The sequence below is a fragment of the Dermacentor andersoni genome, chromosome 3 (genome assembly GCF_023375885.2).
Source record: "Dermacentor andersoni chromosome 3, qqDerAnde1_hic_scaffold, whole genome shotgun sequence".
Lineage (NCBI taxonomy): Eukaryota > Metazoa > Arthropoda > Arachnida > Ixodida > Ixodidae > Dermacentor > Dermacentor andersoni.
In genome coordinates, this window is record NC_092816.1 from 92,095,521 (window position 1) to 92,112,415 (window position 16,895).

At 45.8% G+C, this 16,895-nt stretch overlaps 1 long non-coding RNA gene across 1 annotated transcript; it reads right to left on the bottom strand.

Moving 5' to 3' along the window:
* Positions 1-1,310: 1,310 nt before the first annotated feature.
* Positions 1,311-16,543, bottom strand: LOC129387277 (uncharacterized). The gene is made up of 3 exons (XR_008614539.2): positions 15,785-16,543; positions 5,248-5,544; positions 1,311-1,582 (listed from the first exon to the last, which is right to left on the bottom strand). It is a non-coding gene; the product is annotated as an uncharacterized lncRNA (long non-coding RNA).
* Positions 16,544-16,895: the final 352 nt, after the last annotated feature.

Sequence of the window (16,895 nt, forward strand, 5' to 3'; positions counted from 1 at the left end):
TCTTTTTACAATGTGATCGTTGGATTCCGCGTTCTCATGGCTTCGAAATGCTTATCTACGCCTGCTCATCGTGATATTTTATGTGCAGGACTGTGCTTCTCACTGCACTGTGCACTCTGCCACGTGATTTTAAAATATGATTCGGTATCATCATTCATCAGGGAACCATTAGATTTGTCGTTTTACTCTAGCTAAGCCGGGTACCAGGCGAGATATGTTATTAGGAAGCACATTGTTTCAGCTACTCCGGAGTGGTACCTGCAGAGAGGTGGAATTTATTCACTAAAAGCATTAGTTTTCGGCGCAGACAATAGCTACAGTGGAGTTCGCCCCCTTCCACTGAACAGTAGAAAAAGCGCCAACGCGTTTTCGAGGCGGCCACGTCAAAGGCGCCTGTGACAACCTCTTCCTCGACGCTATAGGCTTGATGGTGCTGACACTTTGGAAGTCGGCAGCTACCTTCAGATGTCGATTGTAGCTTACATCACCAGCTGAATAGTCCGAAAATCTGCGGGGGATGGCTACATTGTTTCTGGTGTTCTTTAAGGTGGAGTTCATTGCCCTTTTTCATGGTCGTCCTGGAAACTATGAGTGAGGAGCCTCATGCTGCAATGGAAATAAACATGTGTGAGGATGGCATCGGCTGATTCGTTTGAGATCTAACGCATTCGTTTATACGTGCAATGTTGAAAGGAGTTGTTTCTTGAACATTTTAGTACGTACGCCTTCATTGCCGGCAAATAACCACTGCATAGTGCGCTGAAATTTCATTACATTTACCCAGCGCTTTAGACAAAAGAAGGCCGCACAAGAAATAAACACAGCCGGCTGATTGCTAGTGATAATATTGAGGACAGCAAAGCATAAATGTAAAGAGTATGCATTCACGTTCGTACAAGTAAAACTGAAGAATTTTCAAGCAAACGAATTTCTATCTATAACAAACAACAGAAATATGAGAAATAAATTATAAAAGTTCTATGAAATATGGAACGTCCACGGAATCTGAAGTGCGGTTTTATTGCTACTTTTCTTAATCACACATGTAAGAAAATATTTCAATTTCTAGCAATTAATATAAAGCCTTTATACTCATATGTTGTCTGTCGTATGTGGTCCAATTGTTAATCGTAGTGACTGGTATGTGACACAGTAGTTCTAGGGTAATTAGCTATGTGCGAACGAGGATGTAAAAAAAGATTTCTAGAAATGAATACTATGACAGAACCACCAGCAATGAACTGGTAGGTAAAGAGCTCTTACAGAGAGCAGCAATCACGTTCAACCAAGGTGCGAACACAGATCACAGATACTGGGGCTCAGATACTTTATTTTGTGAACTGAGGTGGATAAGGTTCTGAATGGCTGCAGTGTGATGGACAGTCTTTTTTGAGGACGCATGTGCCATTTGCGGTGCGACAATAGCCATCGATGCACCAGCACCTCTCTTCGAAATCATGGCTGCAGCGGTGGGGAATCCCACTGACCCGAATACTTAAGACGGAGCAGAGGCACTCGCCACAGTTTATGTGTTTTAGCTTACGCTCTTCGTGTTCCGGACACTTTCTTTCTCTTTCAGAATCTGAGAAAAAAAAAAGAGAACGTGTTGTATAACCGGAGCTCAGAAAATTTAATCACTTCTCAGTGAACCTACTCGGTAGACGAACACTAGAATAAGTGCTCGCAAAAGTAGTTGACACAAACCTTAGTTGAAGCTAGCCTTAGATGTGTCTGTTTCTTTGCGCCTCCGTCTCCTTCAACGTTGCTGACGAAATGGAGACGTTTATTTTCCTGATGAATTTCAAGGTTTTCTCTCCTTAACGTCTATTTTTTGCCAATAACGGGAATTGCGTAATCGCATTCCAGAGAAAGCTCGAGAAGGAGAACGGTAAGTTAAATAATTATTGAATCTATCAATCAAGCGTTTATTTAGGATGTCAGAGAACAATCCTAAAGTCTAAATACTAAAATACATGGGTAGTAACACAGAAATAAGACTTAAGCACCTATAACAGACTGTAAATAAACACAAACGATAAAAAGAGAAACAAAACAAATAAGATAACTTTTTGGCATAATACAATGCAAGCATGACAAAAAAAAGTCGGCCATTATGAGACGCAACTTTTCACATTATAACAAATGGGAAAATAAGTTTCCAATAAAAATAAAGAAAAAAGCTTTCCTTCAATTTAGGAAAGCAAGGCTAAAAGAATATGCGACCAAGAAAACTATAACAAATAAATATGAGAAATTTCACAAGAAACAAAACAAAGGTTATAAATATTTTGTATCCTATGCAGAGCTGAGTGTTCGCTATGACAGGCAAGAACGTGAAAGTGTCTGGGCTATCCGGTGATTTGAATCGAAACTCAAATCACGACGTCAGTGAGTAGTTCGAGGACGGCAAATTACCATGAAAGGGCAGCATTACACCGGCAAAGAAGTAGCCATAGCGACTATATATTAAGAGTGCTAGAACGAACAATAGTTACACTGTTGGCGAAGTGGACAGTGTACAATACCAGGTAGCTTCTAGTTGGTCGGGATTTCCCGCGGCCCTGCCCTCACGGGAAAGAAATATCTTCAGCGATTATAAAAGACCTTTAGTGATTGAGGCGAAAAGCGCATACATTTATTGGTACCACGCATAGAACATAAAGCATAGCACTCGTTTCAATAAAGAACAAGCACAAAAAAAGCATCCAAACCAAATCAATCATGACAAGGCGCTCCTGTTAACAATACGAAAACATAGCGCTACCCGCATACGTTTCTAGGTAGATATTACGGCAGCATAAGCTCGCGCACTGATGGCATATAAAAGAACCATCCTAGCAACTGATTTCGTGGTTGTAGCAGCACCGCTATGGGTAGGTCACGCATAGTTAGGACTCCAAATGAGCAGCGCGTGATACGAGGAGCAGCAAAGGGAAAAGAAACAGCAATACGACCAGAAGCGGCATGCTATCCAAATTATCATTTGTACAATTACTCCAAGTTGCCATGGCTACTATTACTCTATAGCAATAAATCATTGCATAAGCCCTTCGGCAGTTGTAGTGGTGGTTTTCACCAGCTTAACTGGACGTCAAGATGCACCGGGTGGGGATACGAGTGAATGTTTCTTTTTTTCGTAGCCACCCCAAATATTTAGAAATTACCTACGGCAGATAGCCCAGTTCTACCCATTGAGCTAATTTTCTCGATGAAACGGACATTACTTCTAAGAGAAATTAAAATGCTTATTTGAATGAGTAACATAATGACATAAGGTAACGTTTTAATTAGTTATTTCACAGCTGACACATAAATTTACGGGTTGTAGCCGGTGACCTCGCAAGGCATATCCACTTGGAAGAAATTCTGCCAACTACCCCAGCTTCTAGATAACTTTCGAAGGGCCCGACGAAATCCATTGGTGTTTCAGCTCCTTCTGTGCTTCAGTGCGTGCAACTTTGTATTTCTTGAAAAGTATATGAAACAACAGCGCATCCTTGCTGCACGTTTGACGGCGACTATCTCAAAACCAATGCCATCCTCCGAACTCGTTCTAAATCAATAGATGTTGCAAACTGACTCGCTAAAATAGTAGATTGAAATATCGGCGGTAATGTAATTATTAAAAGAGCTAATCATACAGTACGGCAATTTACACTTGACAGATCACACGGAATGATGTCATAAATATGTCAGTAAGTGCAGAATACTTATTACATATTTTTTGATGTCGACCTACAGGAGATACTTAGGCAACAAGGCCATGCAGACGACGTGGAATGTTGCTTGGTATAGTTTTGTGATATGCAAAATTGTACATGATCAACGAGCGTTAGGCAATGTGTCGTACCCTGAACAAATTTACAGAAGGACCAAATGCCTGATTTATTACGTCTTAACTTTACAGGTGGGAGTTCAGGTACATCTATCTATAAGGGCTTCACTATGGCCATAAGAACGGCAAAAGTGGTGCTTGAAGATTGTTTTAAATCCATTCTGGACGAGCTCAATAGGCCTCTTTGAATATGCCGTCCCAGAGAACCCGCAAACTGTCCGCGGTTTTCGCTCTGACATGCTCTGACTGGTGCGCAGGTCGCAGTTATTTGATCCAGCTGCCGGGGAGTGTCCGAGGCAGTCCGAGACAGTCCGAGGCTGTCCGAGGCTTCATCTGAAGCGCCATGGCCGGAACTCATTCTCCTGACTGCCCCCCGTCTGCTTGTAGCCACTCGTAGCCAGTCGCAGCCACAACTCAGCAAATCCATTAGGGCAGCCTACGAGATGGCGAATTCTCCAAGGACACGTCGCTGACCCAACCACAAAGGTTGCATAGTGTAATGGCGGCCTGTGCCCATGGTACGTATTGGCAAAGCGCAGTTCACGTCCCGCTCTCAGTCTTTGTGCCACTGGACTGCTGTAATTAGGGTTGCTCTGTGTCTACAATATTTAAACACAATTCCTAGACGTACGTAAATAAAATTGCGATCATAGCGCATTGCGATTCACGACTGAAGGTGCCCACCGACATCACACTCATTAGACTAAAAATGCGCTTACGTTGCGCATGTACTTCAACGCTAGTGAAACCCGTCTACCAAAGACCCCACGATCGTATTACTATATATGTGACACGTGCATCGGACAAATCGCATCGACACCGTCTGCTAATCGTTCACATCAAAAGGCAAAAGCTCAAACTTGGCATCAGAAGGGGTAAGCATGTTAACAGCAATCAGCGAAGCTTGAACTGTATACCACCAGCAAGAAACAGCTGCATGTGGTGTTATGCTTCGTCGAACATCATTGTCAGACGCCTGCAAGGTGATATCCACCTGCTTACAACACACACCTATGAACCTGGTAGGTAGTGAAATACGAATCAAGAAAAGCAAGCGTATGCGCATGATTATTGTGCTTGGCTTTAAAAAATCACGAAGACTAAAGAAGCAAGCACAGATGGCGCCAAAGTAACAGACGTGAGGGTTAAACGCATATTAACGGGCTGGAACAGAGAAACTACGTACAGGCACACAGCATCTTTTTGAGTTTGCGTTATATAAACCAGACAGCCGTCGTCTGCTATCTATTGGCGCTGGTTTGAGCACAAATCTGCTGAGAGCTCCGACAATCCGTGGGCATGCCCGGACTTCCAGTAATGAAAAAAATACTAAGAAAACGTGCATTTTAGCAAACTCATGCAGCAGCTTCAAAACTTTTAATTATCAGGAAACAGCACAAAAATATACTCACTTCTTTCTGCAACCAGCATCTCCACAAAGAATGTTGCGGCAGAAATAAGTAAAAACGTCCTTTGCTTCTGCATAACCAGCTAGGCCAGGTATCCAGGTAACCAGCTAGGCACCTTCTATTAAACAGACGTGGTCATACATAAATGATGCCAGCTTGCAAAACCAGACGATCTAAACTTTTAGGATTTTGTCTAAGAAATTGAGATCTTGCTTGCCCTTTCGTGCAGCCTGAAATGACACTTGCTGGCGAGCACAGCGGTAGTTGCTTGTAAGTATTGTCAATTCTTTACACGTTGAGCTGCAAAGAGACCATGCAATGTGTATTATTCCAACTCAATTTGGGGCTTTCAGTATAGCGCAGGACGTGCGCTGTTATTAGCTATTGGGAAAGTTCTGCGTCCGCTACGCTCTTTAAAATATATTCTTTTAGTTACACTTTGTCTGAAAAAAAAAGCTGATGCTGCTCATTTGCCGTTAAAAACAATACCAAAAAATGTAAGCTCTGGCTTGATACATAACTAAAGAAAGGGCACAAAGCGCGCTTTAAACACGGTGGAAAATACTGCAGTGAAGAGCACCGTGGGCCAAACATTACTGGACACCATGCAGATGTATTCTACAATTTAGCCAAATATGTGGCAGCGAGAAGAAAGCCCAGAAAGAATAGCCAGACTGATCCCGCTAGGCTACCCTGGACTGTAACAAAGGGAAGTGAAAGACAAGAAGAAGAGAGAAGTTCACGATAGGTTGCAAACTCTCTCCAGTAGCTTACGAGGCCCACGCGCCTGAGTCTATGTGGCGTCAGCGATGACGTTAAGGTAGGGGCAGCGACCAGTGCACACCTGCTACTGGGCGATTGTTCATGGCAATGAATTAGTTGCGATCTTCAGCTCGCGCAAATGCATGCCTTGCTAGAATAAGGGTAGAGAGAAGTGGTGATTGTCAGTGAGTCTAGCAGAACCTCTCACCGCTTTCTTGTCGCTGCCTTGACGCCTCCGGTCTATGTTAACTTCTAAACGTTACCAAAAGGCAAAAGAAGAACTACAGATACGCGAGACACTGCTATTTGTACGTCCCCAGATGCGAGGAACTGATGAGCGACGTGGGAGTGAACATTACGCTCTTTATATGTTGCTTGATGTTATGGACGTTTACAAATAAATCTGAAAACATGTTCCTTGAAAGGCATCACACTTATTGAAGCCTGTTGATGAGGTTTACAGAAAAGGTGTTTCGGGGCTCTTTTAGGGAGGCAGCTTTTGTGAGCTATGAACTATCCCTGAATGCCACAGAAAATATGAGGTTCTATGTGCCAAAACCACGATGTGTTTATGAGGCATGCCGTCGTAAGGGACTCCGTAAGTTTTGATCACTTGCAGATATTTACCATGGCCATAAAGTTAAGTAGATGGGTGTTTTCGCCCCCAGCTAAATGCGGCCGATGTGGCCGGGACTCGAACCCACGACCTCGTGCTTAGCAGCCCATTAGCATATAGCTACTAAGCAATCACGGTGCGTGTCGCGAAATTGGAAGTTCGAAGATTGGTGGATGCTTTAGGGAACTTTGCGGTCATTTCTAATAAAAATACTCGGCTATTCATGAAATGTGTTCGCTTGCATGTTTGTTAGGCATTATTATTATTTGGTGGTCTCATGCTTTACTAAGATTATTTAAGGAGGCTATAGTGTACAGACCGTAGACTTTCTTTATTGAAATGAATATTAGGAGAGGTTCGTGCCTTTATGGCGGCACCGGCGACACCTTGTCACTTGGCAAAGGAAACAAATTTACGTAAAAAGGGAGAATAATCACGCAAAATGTGACAATCACTAGAACACCAGATGAATAAAAACTATACAGTCCAACAGTCCGCAGCTGCGTCCGCTGCAGTATTACCAGGAATATTACAGTGTCCAAGTATCCATTGAAATTCAATCACGTGGTTCCCTGCGCTTGCTTTTGTATGTTCTTTGAGCGCCTCATACAATAGCGAAGTTTTCAAAGAATTTTTCTTATTGCTCTGTAGTAGTGTGAGCGGTTTGTGAATCGCTAAAAATAACCCATTTTTGCGAATACTTTTTTTGATGCTATGAAACGCAAAGAACACAGAATTGCAAACACTTCTGCCATGGGGAAAAGATGTCTCTCGGGATAATTTAAATGTTTGCTTTAGTGCTAAATGTGGAATAACGAATGCTGAAGTGGAGGAATTTTTATGAAGCGAACCATCTGTATATACGCGGATGTACTGGGGATATATTGAGTAAATTTGGAAGAGTACGTGCCAGTTGCTGTGCGGCTACCATGAACATGTCTCTCTTAGATATAATCCCGTCGACCGATAATTCTATTTTAGGACGTGTTAACATCCATGGAGGGCAACTAACATCGACTTTGCATAATTCAAATCTTGGTAATAATGATTTATGTTCTTGAACAACACCGTGAATTTTGCTTTTGTTTCTTTCGGTGAGCGCGAGGTTCAACGAATGCTTCTCGTGTTGGGTTAGGATGGGATAACTAAGTCGGCATGTTTCAACCGTTCGTATGACTGGAAATAGTGGGTGAGGAGCTTCAGCAATTAATATAGAACTCGAGGTACCCTGCGGATCCCCACGACACACTCGCAGCCCCCTTGCCAGTAAACGTCGAAGACGTTCCTCAGAAGTTTGTGATAAACCATGGAGAATAGGTGCCGAATAAGCAATTTCTTTATTTTATGAGTGAGTTGTGAACTTGCAATAGTGAAGAGACTGATCCCCCCCTCTTACGTTGTGCCAGTGAGTCGCCGAAGTTCGTTTATTACAGCATTCGTCTGCTTTTCAATTGCGCGGATGTGTGATGCCCATGTCCACTGGCGGTCAAGAATAACTCCAATAAATTTATGCTCTTTCACGAACATCAAAGTTTACGCATTAAGTGTAAGTAGGAAAATATTCAGCTGTCGTCTAATGAAACGCAGTACAGCTGTCTTTGCGTATGAAAGACTCATGCCTCTTTCTTTTAAAAAAGTGTTGACACTATCAAAGCCCTCTTGCAGCGTTGTTTCAATGTCTTGTATACGAGCCACAGATTCGGAGGCCAATATGCAAATGTCATCTGCGTACAGAGAATACTGCAGACCAGATGGTAGTTTTTGTGGTAATGCTGCCATGACACAGTTGAATAAAAACGGACTGAGAACACTGTCCTGCGGAATGTCCTGCGTGATGATGTGATCATTATTCTCTCCTTCAATGGTTTCCATAAATATTTTTCTAACATACAAGCAAGGTATGTATGTGAGTTACAGTTCAAACGCTCTTTGAATGTCTAAGAAAACTGCTATTGTCACATTTCCATGCATTCGTTCATGTTGGACGCATGTGACAATGTCTAATACTGCATCCATTATACACCGGTATTATTGAAAACCGGTCATGTAGTTGGAAAGCACATTTTTGTGTTCACACCACGATTGTAGTCGGCTGTATACCATCTTCATTAGTTTGGAAAGACAGCTTGTGCGACTGACGGGGCGATACCAGTGAAGACAAAGGGGTGTCTTTCCTGGCTTTAGTACTGGGATTACCCGAGCTAATTTCCGTGATTCGTGAAGAGTCTCTCTTATTAAGATATGATTAAATATCTCCAAAAGAGCCATTCTTCCTGCTGGACCTAGGTTTTTTAACATCACATGCGCAACACCATCTGGGTCTGAGCACATTTCAATTCATCTAAACTAAACTTACAGTCAAGTTGAGTGTGTTGTGACATAAAGCACGCACGTACCTTCTTTTCTGCTAGAGTTGTGGAACTTGTAAATTGTAGGCAAGTAAACGGATTGGATTGGATTGGAAAAACTTTAATAAAAGTCCTGCAGGACGCACGTCAGCGCGCAGAGGGCTTCTCCCACGCAGGGACCGACAGGGAGTACCTGGCGGCCGCTACGCGAGCCTTCTGGACGGCCCATTGCCGGTCTTGTAGGACCGGGCTTCGTATGGTCTTCTCCCACTTGTCGGAGGTAGAGTCGGGCAGAGCATTTCTGTACTCCCAGAGCACGTGTACGAGTGTCGCCGTGACCCCGCACGAGGGGCACGCATCGTCTGGGTAGACTGGGTCCGGGTAGATGAAATGTAAGGTGGCGGGGTTTGGACGGGTATCTGTCTGTAATAAGCGTAGCGTTAGCGCCTGCGGCCTGTTTAGTTTGGGGTGCGGGGGCGGAAAGAGGCGTCGTCCCAAGTAAAAGTGTTTGGTGATTTCATTGTACGTTACTGGGGCTTCCCTGTTCGCCTCCAACTCATCGATACGTGGTTGCCCGGGGGTGATGGCGCGGTCGGTAAGCGCGCGCGCAGCGTCGTGGGCTGTCTCGTTGAGGTTGGGCGGGGCGCCCGGGATCTGACCCAGGTGGGCGGGAAACCAGATGACGGTGTGGTGTTTGAGGGTGCTCGGATCAGCGCCACGCAGGACGCGTAACGCCTTGTCAGAGACGACTTTTCTCAAGAACGCTTTGATGGCCGGTCTCGAGTCGCTGAATGTTGTCGTTCGCTTATCGTCGAGCATTGCCAGGGCTATGGCCACTTGCTTCGCCACCTCGGGGTCACGTGTGCGTACCGTGGTGGCGTTAAAAGTCCGTTGCGAGGACGAAACCGCTACCGTGGCGAAGGCTCTGTTGCATCGGCAGGCGGCGCCGTCCACGAAAGCGACTTCGCTTTCTTGTTTATTCGTTTGAGGTACGCGGTGGCCCGGGCTAGGCGCCTGCCTTGATCGTGTTCCGGATGGACGTTTCGCGGAATGGGTGCGATCGTGATCAGGTAGCGGAGCTCACGGGGAACCGGCATAAACTCCGGTGCATCCTGGGTGTTCGGTGGGAAGTACCCGAGCTCGCGCAAGATGTGACGGCCGGTCTTCGTCATCGTCAGTCATATCATCTGCGCTCTCTCCTGAGCCTCAGCGATCTTTTCGAGGGTATTGTGCACCCCGAGCTCGAGAAGTCGATACGTCGGCGTCGTTGACGGGAGCCCAAGGGCCCGCTTCACTACCTTTCGAATGAGTGTATTAAGCTTGTCACGTCCCGATTGTTTCCACTTATGCATAGCTGCGACGTAGGTAAAGTGACATAGGACGAACGCATTTACGAGACGCAGCAGATTGTCTTCTTTGAGGCCGTGGTGACGGTTGGCCACCCTGCATACGAGTCGTATTGCGTTTTCCGTCTTTGTCGTCAGCTTGTAGACCGTTTGGATGTTTGATCTACCCGCCTCGATAATCATTCCCAGTACTTGGATGAAATCGACGCTGGGGATTGGGCGACCGTCTCTGGTGCGGACGGTGATGTTGCGCTCGGTCGGTGGTTTCCATCCCTTAGGCCATTTGCCTTGTCGTTTTGCGCTCTACAACAACAGCTCCAATTTGGCGGAGGAGCACTTGGGGCCCATGTGGTCGAGGTAGGATTCGGCAGTTTCGACTGCCTCCTGCAGAGCGGATTCAATAAAGCCATCCGACCCCGCGGAGCACCAGATAGTGAGGTCGTCCGCGTATACCGTATGGTTGAGGACTTGTGTCTGCGAGAGGTGTTCGGAGAGCCCAATCATCATCGCCAGGTTGAACAGCGTCGGCGAGAGGACGGAGCCCTGGGGGGTGCCACGCTGTCCGAGCTCGACTTCTTCCAACGGGTGGTCTCCGGCACTGAGCACGGCCTTGCGACGGGTTAGGAAGGAGCGGACGAACTCGTAGAACCGGCGCCCGAGCCCTAAGGCCGTGATCGCCTTTAGCATTGCCGAGTGCTGGATGTTATCGAAAGCCTTCTCCAGGTCAAGGCCGAGTATGGCGCGGGTGCCCCAAGTAGCTCCGGTGTCTATGATGTGGTGTTTCAAGAGAAGCATCGTATCCTGCGTCGAGAGCCCGGGTCTGAAGCCGATCATGTGGTGTGTGAAACAGTCCTGGTCTTCGGGATACCGGCCAACTCTGTTGAGTACGACATGCTCGGCCACCTTACCCAGGCACGACGTGAGCGAGATGGGGCGAAGGTTATCGACGCCAGGCGCCTTGCCCGGTTTCGGAATGAGGATTGTCTGGGCGAGTTTCCAGGCATCAGGTAACTCGCCCCGCCCCCACACGTCATTGATGGCGCCCGTGAGGTACACGACCGAGGGGTCATCTAAGTACCGCAGGAGCTTGTTGGTTATGCCATCGAGGCCAGGGCGGGTATGGCCGTTTAGTTCGTGGAGAGGCCGGCGTATCTCTTCGACGGAAAATTCGGCGTCGAGGAGGGTGTTGCCGGCACCTGTGCAATCGGGATGTAGGGTCGGCGGGCCTGTGGGCCTGTGGGGCACAAGCGTCTTGGCAATATCATCCGGCGAAGCAAGTAAAGGGAATTCCAGTTCAGAATATAAGTGGACAGAATTCGTCAGCAAGAGACGTTTCCGGAGTGCTTCGAGCTACGGCGAGGGCTCGGGAAGAGTGGCTTTGAGTATCTGGACCACTAAAAGATCGGACAACTCACGATATTCTGGGAACAGGAGTAAACGGAGACAACGACACCCAGTATTCTTGCCACCTTCTCGTACCTAACTTTTGTAAGCGCCTGCGTTAACTTTACAACTTTCTGTACCATAATATAGTCATGCAGTTTTCCATTGCGGCAGTAAGCGCGTTCTGCGTGTCTTCTAATTGCTCTTAGACATTCACATTCCCCATCAACTGGAACGAAATCACTTGGCACAATGACTTGCTTTGTGCAGAGCTTGTAAGACTTACATAATATATTTGCAAAAGTTTGAAAGTTCGGATTTTCGCCCAATTAGTTATTTAAATAGTTACGAAAACTTTGCCAATTAGTATATTTTGAGTAGCACCGGGTTCCTTCATTCCTTATGAGACGATGTTTTACCGGGAGTACAAAAGATCACTACCGTGCGTTTCTATGTTCGTTGACGATTCAACGCCATCAAGGAGGACTTGTGGGCAGACCGGCAGCATCTATATATACAGCTTGAGTAACGAAACCGCGCAAGAACGTTAGAGAGCTGTCATTTAACACGCTAAGATTACTTTTCTCTGCGGCGCACTCTATAATTCTTCCGCACGAATCATTATATTGACTGCCCCAGATCACATTATGTGCGTTAAAGTCCCCACAAACCAGTAGATTTGAGTTTGCGATACCAAACACATTCACCAAGCTGTCTACAGATATTTTGCTGCAACATTGCAGATGAAGACTGATCCCTGTGACGCATGTATTTCTAAAAGATGTGTTCCGTGCTACGAACTCCGGTATATCTAAATCGCTCAACTGTATTAAATACGACGGCAGGTCCTTTCTCACGCATAACAGCGCTCTGCTACTTCGAGCAATGCGCGATGATTTATATACAACATAGCTTGAAAGACAAAAGTCATCTCGTACGCCTGCCTCCTGTATGCATATAACAGGAAAAATCAGCTGACTTATTTCGAAGGCTCTATCATTCCACTGAAATATGAAAACATTGTTGTAACGAATATTAATTGTAAGCCTGCGGTGGAGCTGCTGGTGGTTGTGGAAGCACCGACGATTCCATAGAACGCAGTGAGTGCTTTTACCTCTGGTAGGTTGTTTGCGTGTGGAATGGAACGGAGAATTACACGCAGAGCTGTGGATAGAATGGACAGGATCATCTGTGCCACGGGTAAAGACGTGTAATCACCAAATGACGCTGAAGCTCCATGTGTGATCGAAGCAGGACGCTGAAGAGCTCACTGGGATGGTCGCTGGTATGACAGGTGTGGTTGAGGCGAATGCTGAGGTAGTCGCTCAGATGTTAGATGAGGTTGCTGTGTTAATGGCAGAGGGCCTTGCTGAGAAGGCCGGCGAATTTGATTCGATTCCTAAACAAGATGAACAGTATTCTCTGAAGATGGATCGTGCCGCTCGTTGTCAGAAGGTTGTCCACCTGAGGGCTTTAGAGCTGCAGAATAGTTCAAATTGTCCCCTTGCTTTTTTTCTTTGCTGGAATTTGGAGGCGTATATCTCACGGTATCAAGGTTTGGGGGTGATGCATTACGGGGAGGCAGCCTTCCGTATTTCGACTCATGTATATGTAACTTTGAGGCAGCTCTGCTCTGAGGGCACCCGATGTAAGAGGCTGTGTGGTTTCCACCACAGTTGGCACACTTTGGCTGACACACAGGCTTGCACTCTAAATGGTTGTGGTCCTTTGAGCATATCTTCCAGCGACGTGGACTGCAGTAGTTCTTCGCTAAATGTCCAAATCTCTGGCAGTCGTAGCATCTCATAGCAGGACTATAGTATTCTTCTACGGGATGACTCGTGAAACCCAAGTGCACTCGTTGCGGCATTGATTTGTATTCTCTGAAATGGAGAATGATGGTTCTCAGAGGGCGTGATTCTATCGCTCCGTCTTCTTGGCGATTGTAGCGCGCCTGACGATGACCAGATGTCACGCGAAAATCCTTCAGGAAGTCAACCAGTTGTTCTTCTGCATACTCAACAGCACATGGCTTATCTTACCAACATTCTTGATATAGGATGCCGGAATGAATGGTTTGAGTCCCAAACCAGCCATTTCATACATCGACAGTAGATGTATTGCAGATGAGACTGAAGTAGCGTTGACAAAGAAACTACCATCTCTATTCAAACGGAATGACTGTACCTTTTCCTTTGGCGCGCAAACGATTTCTGACGCAGCGCGATTTAGAATCACTTGCCAGAAGCTGCGGCATTCCTGTGAGGGTCTAAAAACAACTGGAATTCCCTAAGGCCCCTTCTTTTTTTACATAACCAAGGAGAACAGCGTATCATCGCAGTGTATTTCTTCATCTTCGCTTAGCTCATAGGCAGATGTCCTGTCTTCGTCGACCCGTGGTTTCTTCGCTTCACTTTCCCCTGTCTCAGCCATATTCACTGAAGGTGCGCTGGAACGTAGTGCAGCGTTGAAAACTAGCGTCGCCGGCTTGATGACATTAGGCGCGTGTTGTAGCACTTCCGAGTGCGGCGCCAATTCTGCGGCAATCATGCCCCTAGGAACGCGTTGGCGGACATATGTCTTGTGCCGGTGTCTCGTACCGGTGGTGGAGAGCGCAGCAAAACCACGCGATATTGTGCGTGATCCTTAGCACATAGCTATCCCATGGGATGTCTGTTCTCTCTGGACAACAGCAAAGTATCAATACAGCACTGATTCTGCGAAGGAAGCAGAAAATATTATCTCACCGAAGAAGCAACGGCCGCTCAGTGGGACTTTTTCATGCTTTTCAGTCCGTAGACTCCTTTCTATGAAACATTGTTCAGAAGCCATGGGATGATCGTTATTATAAGTGGATAGCCAGAACGAACAAACGATGAGCGTATGAAAAAAACGAGCAACTGAAAACAAAGCAGTGAGAGAATGAACGTTTTCCTTGCCGTGTACGACAGCCAACCACTAGCCATAGACCAATCGATGGACCTGCCAATCAGGAAAACAACCAAAAAGGGAAAAAAAACAATAATCGAAAGTCGGGCCAGTTGCTTCGAATTCATGTTATAACTGCGCGATGAAAAACGCGGAGGCTTCTGAAAGTTTTCTTCCGCACGTCAAACCGGATGCCAAATGAAGCACACTTATTCCAACTTTCCTCGTAAGACAGCCATTCTCGACCCGATACCGTTGTTGTGCGTAAAATATGAAGTGGGACAAATTTAAAGGTGCGTCATCGCACGCCTTCAGGAGCATAAACTGTCTCTCTAAAGCTCAGCTCTCTCGCACGTGGCTGTACATTGCCCCGAGTTCAAATGCACCGCACCAGTTTCAAGTGCACATATCCTCAGAAGGGGAAGTGAACAATTAAACCGCGATATAGTGCAAGTGTGTTAACTTACAAGACTAAAAGACGAATGCATAAGGCAACCATCAATACTCCTCACAGATCACGAGATTTTAACATTTGCGTAACATGGTACGTTGAATGCGGACACACGGAATACAGTTTTCTAACCTATGTGTTTTGTTTCCCCGTTCATTCCGCGTTATATTCGATGAAAACTGTACCTCAGTCCACTATTTCCTTGTTACATCTGTGAAATTAAACCAGTTCCTTGCCCCCGTTTTTCATTGCACAATAATAAGATGAGCCAAAGAAAGCTATTCGAATTATTAACATGCGAGTACAACATGACATTAATGCCAAATGGGATTTTTTTTAATTTTCTGCTGAGCTTTCTCCTTCTAAAAAGCTTTCCCAGTGTTTCTTCACCTTTAGAAAAGACACATGCCTTCCCATGCAGTAAGTATCATCTACGTCCCACAAAATAAAAAGCAACATGCCCTGCCTTGGGTGCCAACGGTACAAGCGTTCTAAACCGTGCGCATGACGAGCAATCCACAAATGGCGTAGTGAACAGAAAGATGGGCTTGCACATGTTATCACTAAAGAAAGCAAACAAGGAACCAGAATTTGACGTCAGATTTCACAGAAGAAAGTCTTAATGACATAACATTTGAGCGCCTCGCTTAGTTATAATGCAGTATTTGTAGTTTTATTCACACTCAAAAAAGAGGTAAAAGCTCACCTCACTGCTGTGTTGAAACCGGAGGTGCTGAGTTTACCAAAATTTAATCTTCAGCAGCTCAATAATACCATGTTTAATTTAGGTCGGCTTGCTGCCACTACAAGCAATGTCCACGTTTCCTTCAAGGCATGTGGACGCAAACGCATGAAGAAATCTAGGACACGCACACAGCATCCGTGAACAATTGTTTGCCCGTGCCACTTATACATTACAGTGCACTGTCTTTTTTTTAATCAGAAGCTCTATTCTCCGAACGCTCTCCGCCAATTTCCATGCGTGAACAAGTTCGAATGTACTGTCATACGAAGCAAGTGTTCTACAAAAAAAAAAAACAAGAGAATGGCAATCGCATTGTTGAGTGCTCGGCAATATTTCTCCCTCCTAGCCATTCCTATTTTTAAAGCAGTGTTCACGGCATTTTTTCTGTGAATCAGGCGATTATTTTAGTGGGTATTCTCTTATGCGCAGTAATTTAGTTTAGTTTAGTAAGTTTCCACTACACTGGAAACTGGTGGGGGCTAGGATCCGGTGACAGCGACTAGACCGAGTTCCATACGACCGAGCATGGGCACTGAGGACGCCATGCGGGAATTTCTTCTTTCTGACATAGAACACCATTGACATACTTCATTGAAGGTGTAGCTATGTGGCCCTTCGTCTTGCCGTCCCGCTCTTTCCGCCTATCTACAATGGGGTATCAGAAGAATAGACGCAAGCAGAAGATATGGGCTCCTAGTGCTTCTCCGCGAGAAAAAGCAACGCTAGTAATGAAACACCAGTGGGCTGCTCCACGCATAAACTTCTCAGTACCCGAACCTTTGGGTACCGGGAATGGCATAGCAATGACTCTGTGACGACGCTTGAGTGACAAGACGACCTGACGAGAGTTTGAGGACGGCGTTAAAATCGCGATTGTGCCAGCGCACTTGTGCCAGCGCTATGGTGCGTCCGCTGCGGACGATGTATGAAGCTCTCCCTTAGCATTACGCTATGACCAGATGGTTGCGCTCTCTTAGGGGCTGCAGAATCAAGCGCCTTTCCCTTCTTTATAACACTATCTATCTGACCACATAAAAATTATTGAAAGACCCAGCTACTACGGTACCACAGC